Source organism: Sciurus carolinensis, chromosome 3 (assembly GCF_902686445.1).
Source record: "Sciurus carolinensis chromosome 3, mSciCar1.2, whole genome shotgun sequence".
In the NCBI taxonomy this organism is placed as follows: Eukaryota; Metazoa; Chordata; class Mammalia; order Rodentia; family Sciuridae; genus Sciurus; species Sciurus carolinensis.
The window spans coordinates 144,112,843-144,118,851 of NC_062215.1; the positions used below are offsets into that span (position 1 = coordinate 144,112,843).

General features: G+C 43.7%; 1 protein-coding gene across 2 annotated transcripts in view; it reads right to left on the reverse strand.

Moving 5' to 3' along the window:
• Window positions 1-5,742, reverse strand: part of Hecw2 (HECT, C2 and WW domain containing E3 ubiquitin protein ligase 2) — a 373,687-nt gene extending 367,945 nt beyond the window's left edge. The window contains exon 1 of one of the 2 annotated variants that reach the window (XM_047544667.1): window positions 5,651-5,742. The gene's annotated coding sequence lies outside the window, so the exon portion shown is untranslated. Of the gene's footprint in view, window positions 1-5,214; window positions 5,412-5,650 lie in introns of those variants that run through there. The other variant, XM_047544666.1, reaches the window with a different exon arrangement.
• Between the last annotated feature and the right edge of the window lie 267 nt (window positions 5,743-6,009).

Below are 6,009 nucleotides of genomic sequence, written 5' to 3' on the forward strand. Positions count from 1 at the left end.
AAATTTTTGCAGGAAACAAAGTTTCATGGTGTGGAACATTCCATTTGTGACATCATGTCAATGCTCAAAAACTTTTGGATTTTAGAGCATTTCAGATTTCAGATTTTTGTATTACTGATGCTCAACCTGTGTCTTCATTACAATTTTTATACATCAATGAACCATCTTTAAACTACTGATCCGTTTTTGTGAAACAGGGACACAACTGAAGAATAGTACCATCAAAAAATATTTTAACAAGTAATAAACTAATGATACAGAAAGTACATTATACCAACATGAAATGGATCATTAATTAAATGTAAGTTATATATACTAACCAGTACAGTCTTTATAACACAAATGCAATCTTTAATATTATAATAACCTTCTGAGAACATAATGGAATATTGGCAGGAATTATAATTCTCTCATACCTCAAAGTCTTATAAGCTGTACAACTCATCACCTATCTGACCTCATTTTTGACTCCCTATGGGTCAGTCCAGCTCATCCTGTTGGTCTTCTTGTGAACCTTTGAACACATCCAAACACATTCCCACCTTACAGCTTTCACACTAGCTGTCCCTTCTACTGGCAACTCTTTCCCTTAGGCATCTGCAAAGTAACTTCTCTTACTTCTGAAATCTTTGCTTATGGCTTCTTTCTCTATAAATCCTACTTATCCACACTTACCCTGTTCTATTTTCTCTTTCTTCCAAAGCATCTACCATGGTATAAAATATACTTATTTTTTGTCTTATTTTCTGTCCCCTGCTCCAAATAGAATGAAACCTCTGCAAGTTCAGGGATCTTTGTTTCACTTATTGGTATACCCCCTGTGCCCACATCAGACATTAACTCATGGATATCCAAATATCAGTTGAAAGAATGCAAAAAAAATGAAATGTTTTCATGGCTATTCCTTTCTAACCATTGGTCTGCCTATGAATCTTCAAGAACTAAAGAGAAAACCATAGCCATCAAAGATTTTTAAGTAAGAGAATTAAAACAGAATGGTGTTAAAACTAGACAAGGACAGGGGATGAGTAAAAGTTTGGAGAGGCTAGATGCAGAGAATTATGTTAAAAAGTAAACCCATGAGCAGATGATGAAGGCCACAATTTTCTAATGACTACACCTTAAGTGTTTATATCAATGACACAATACACATTATCTGTAGATACATGATCAGTGCTTGCCTTTGTGTGTGTGTGTGTGTGTGTGTGTGTGTGTGTGTGTGGAAGTTGAACAAATCCAGAAGAAACTAAGCACATTTTTCCATCATGTGAATAGTCTTCATATAAAAACTGATAATCTGAGTCATGAGATGACAATACATGCTAGTTTTCCTGGGATATTTGATCTGGTGTCCCTTCCAGTTAGTACCACTTTTCACTCTCAAAAATGTCCTTGACTGGACAAAAAAAAAATTATATAGTCATCCTACTTATAAAGGAGATACATAAATTTCTTCTCATTCAGACATGCTGACCAAGCATTTGAGGACTGTAGTGGACTGAATGCTGCAAAAGTGACAGCCATAATTAATTTCAACACCCGCAGACCAGCAGTGCAAGTGAACTATTACAAACAGATAATCCTTGAGCAAAGGAGCACAGCTACCACTGCAGAGGCGGGTGTCACAAGCTTCAGATGTCTAACCTTTGGTATAGAACCCAAACCGTCACCTGCACAAAACCCTTTAGGAAAATCTCCATATGGTAAACAGACACACCAATTCTCCTTCTCTGCAAGTCAACTGTTAGAAAAGAAGAAACCCAAACCCAACTGGAGGAAGACAGTACAGAAAACAAAAGCCCTCTATTATCCTTATAGCCCAGAGAGCTTGCAAACTAAGAGAATGTGGAATCAAGTCTTCGCAACAACATTTGTGTTCTGGACACTCAGTAACTATCCAAGAACGATCCAAGAACTGTACCAAACACTGGATCATGAAACCTGCCTTCATATTTGCAGGTGCCACATAACCATCTGGTCTGCAAACAGGTTTTGTAGAAACTGCTCTCCCAAATCACAGGAGTTGTCCTCATTTGTGTCAGCCCTAAATAAAAGGACAAGAGCTACTTCTTATTGTGCTTGGAGATGATAATAACATGGGCTTACAGCCATGATGAACCATGACTTAAGAATAAAAGTATTTCAGTTCCCATATATATAAATTGATGACAAGCAATTATCTCATTCTCCTGCCTTCCCTACTACTTCTTTTTACCTTATGCATTTTTCTAGTTGAAATTTTTCTGATTTTCTGTCTTTGCATTTAACAAATGAAAGACTGAAATGACACAAGACTCAAAATCTGGGATCAGAAAAGGGGTGATAAAGATAGTCAAGATTCCTCAGTTCCTAGGGTGATCATATAATTTACCATCCAATGAGTGCACTTCTAAACATGAAAGGGGACACTTTTGATCACTAAGATAGGTCAGCAGGAATAAACTGGCACTAGTAAACAACAAGGTCTGGTCACCCTTCTAATCTCTCATTTATAGTCTGATACAAAAGACCTCCTGTGTGTAAACAGCAACACCTGTCTCTGTAAGAGCAACCAAATTCAAATATAGTCTTCTCTCTCAGGCCAAGCCTGGAATTTGCCAACAAAATGATTTTCATTCTATACTGCTATTCCCTATCCAACTCACCATGCAAAACAGGTTCCATTTTATTTATTTATTTTTTAACCCCAAGAAAACAGGCAGCAGTGCACCAGAATGTGGATCCATGCCAAGCCCACCAAGCCCCAGGATATATATGTGTGTGTGTGTGTGTGTGTGTGTGTGTGTGTGTGTGTGTGTGTGTTTTATAACACACACATACACATATATATATAAGAGAGAGAATTATAAATGGACACAGACCTTTATTTTATTTACTTAGTTTTATGTGGTGCTGAGAATCTAATCCAGTTCATCATATGTGCTAGGCAAGTGCTCTACCACTGACCACTGAGCCACAACCTCAGCCCCTCTGGTTTCTCTTGAAGGAACATTTGGCAACAGAGATAGCCACAGACACCAGCCATGGATTTAACAAATATTTTAAATATTAGATCATTTTGTTGATGTCAGGACACAGACCAAACCTGGGCAAAGCCCAAAAGCCAGCTGTCCTACAAAACACATTCATCCAGAAGGAAAGGCCATAGTCTATCTTAAACTACAGGTTAACACCTTGGTTTCTTTGCCATTTGCTGAGATCAATTATGCAAAAGTCTTTCAAAGGAGTAAGAAAAGTATGTTTTTCTCCCAAAACCACATTATCTAAGTTGAAAAATACAAATGCTTGCTTTTATTCCATGCATCCTGCTCAGAGCAGGGAAACACTACTCATGTTCATTAAATTTAGTCCTGTGGCTAGTGAATATAAATTTTCTAAAATCTTTTCCCTCGCATTCACAGAGAGGGAAGATCAATTTTGTGATCTAGTTGCAATCTACAGTGCATAAATAATCTAAGGTGATGGTAGGAACTGAAAACCTCCAGGGAATTCTCATTGTTCAGAATGACTTTAATTTCCTCACTGTCATCACAGTCCTTCATAAAGATTCATTGCCAAAAGGTCCCCCCAACTGTGATGGAGGCAATGATAAGGCAATGTCTGAGGCTGGTCAATCATCATAGAATAAGGGTTCAGCCCTTAGCTGACAGTCTAGGGGCAAAAGGTAGGGGTTAGGGATCCACCTGTCATGGAGTTGGTAAAGGAAACTGCATTCAAACTAATGCATATTAAAGTCCTTCCAAGTAGGAAATACTATGAGTCCAAGGGGTCATTTACATATGATAGCTATGACTGGTTTTCCCCAAAAAGTGGCAAGAAACTTTAAGTTCAAAAGCATTTTTGTTAGTTTATTTAAACTGTTTCACATAACCACAATTAAGACCAAAATGTGCTAATGTAATAATCAAAACAAATAGCTCAGTGATGACTTTGTAAACCTTCAAAGAAAGAAAAAATGAATAACTAGGTAGGCTGCTGGAAGATGAGGTTATTAATGTTTCCTTTGAGAGATCAAAATTATCTCTTTCTCATCTTCCATGCCACTCTACCCTACCTCCCAACAGTGAAGTACATAATTTCTGAAGAATACAATGACCCTTTATGCCTGGCTTCTCTTGTCTGCTAGGGATGCCATCTGTCTCCCACACTATATAAACAATCTCTGCAGGAATCTTCTGATGACCAAACAGATTTGCAAGCTCCAGATTTTCACACCATTAATAATATCACCATCCAGATCAGGTCTCTTGCTTTAATAACTCCAAAGACAAACTTAAGAGCTTTCTTTGTTTGTAGATAATGTGTCATTTTAAAGATAGCCTCTTGGAACATACAGCCATCTGTTGGGAGAAGAGAGAGAGAGAGAGGCTCTCTCTAGGCAACAGAAGAAATGAGCCCTTGGGGGAATAGGAGAATTAGTAAAAAGAAAATTATATTTATAAGACAATGCACCAAATTTCACCATGTCTAACAGAAGACTGTTGATTACTCTGAAGTATTTTTTCTTCTAAATGACATACTATAGAAACTATTCAAGAAAAGACAAGTTTTGCACTTTGACAAAAGTATATGTACTATGAGAAATCAAGAGTGTACATAACTCTAGGACATCCGAAGCCTAAGTCTTATTCAGGAAGGTTAAAGGCCCGGGTGAAGTTTGCCTGCCGTCCACCTCGGTCTACAGAATGATCACGATGTTTTCCTTCTCCAAGTTTAATGCTTACAACTCTAATTGTGAGCTGTGTTGACTCTAAAGATTTCCAAGTCGAAAAGAAATAAATGCTTCTATACAGATGTTCCTAAAATTAATCACAATAAACGAAAAGCAGCTAAGCACTGCTAACAGAGAAGACAAGGCATGAAAGAGTCAGACCTCTGCAGTTGCACGTCCTCGGAAACGTCTACGTCTAAATCTGCAGCCCCAGTTTCCTCCAGGCCCCAAGCTCCAGCAGAGGATGTTCACAACACATTCCAGACCAAAAAGGAAATGAAGCCTTCTCTCCCTCGAGTGATGCTCAAATAAACCCAAAAGTCCCAGCTTCTCGGGATAACCAAACCATCAGACACGTCCTGGTGCCTCTCACCGGGGTTTCAGGGCAGCGGAAGCAGAATGTCAAATGAATGACCGCGCCGGGGCGCGAGCGAGGAAAACAAAGCCACCTCCCGCTGTCGGATACCTGCGGCGCGAAGACTGGGCGCCGGCAGTGCACTCACCTGGGCTCGGCGCCCGCCGCCACGGGCTGCGGGTGGGACCCGGCGGCCGGGCGGGAGGGCGCCCCCGCAGTCGCCCCAACCCGCGGCTCCGGCGCTCTACCGCTGGTCCGTGCGCGCCGCGGAGAAAGCAGGCGGCGGGAGACGCCGCCGCGCGTCGCATGCAGCTCCCGGCTGCGGCGTCCGCTATGACAGAGCCAAGGGACCCTGCACTGCCGTCCTGACCCTGCGACCCAGGACAGTGATTAGAGACAGCGCCAAGCAAAGCGCGCCCGGCGCGCCCCTCAGCGGCTCTTCCCGCCACCCTCCGCAGCGGGCCGGGTCTCCGCTTGCCTTTGTGCTGGCATCTTCCTCACTCGCCAACGACACTCGGAGCTCTCGAGGCGGCTCCGCGCCGCCACCCACCCCCGGGTTACGCCGCGCCCCCCGCGCGACCCACCGATTGTGTCGAGTCAGCAGCGGTGGCGGCGGGGACGCGCGAAGCCATGTCTCCCGCCCGCGCTCGGGACGGCGCCGGGGCTCCGGGCGCCGCCGGGAGCTTCACGACCGAGCGCGGCGCGTCCCCGAGCGGCCCCGCAGCGCCAGGCTCCCGGCCGCTGGCTCTCCAGGCGTCGCCCGCGAGCAGCGCACTGACCCGCCTGCGTCGCCTCCCTCTAGCTGCTCCCCGCCAACCTCCCTCTGGTCGCCACCTTCCTCCCGCCCCAACCCCGCGCCCAGGCCCGCTCACCTCCAGCGGTGCCGGCGCCTCTCCTGCTAGACGCCGCGGCAGCATCTGCCCACACCACCCTGAGGGCGCTT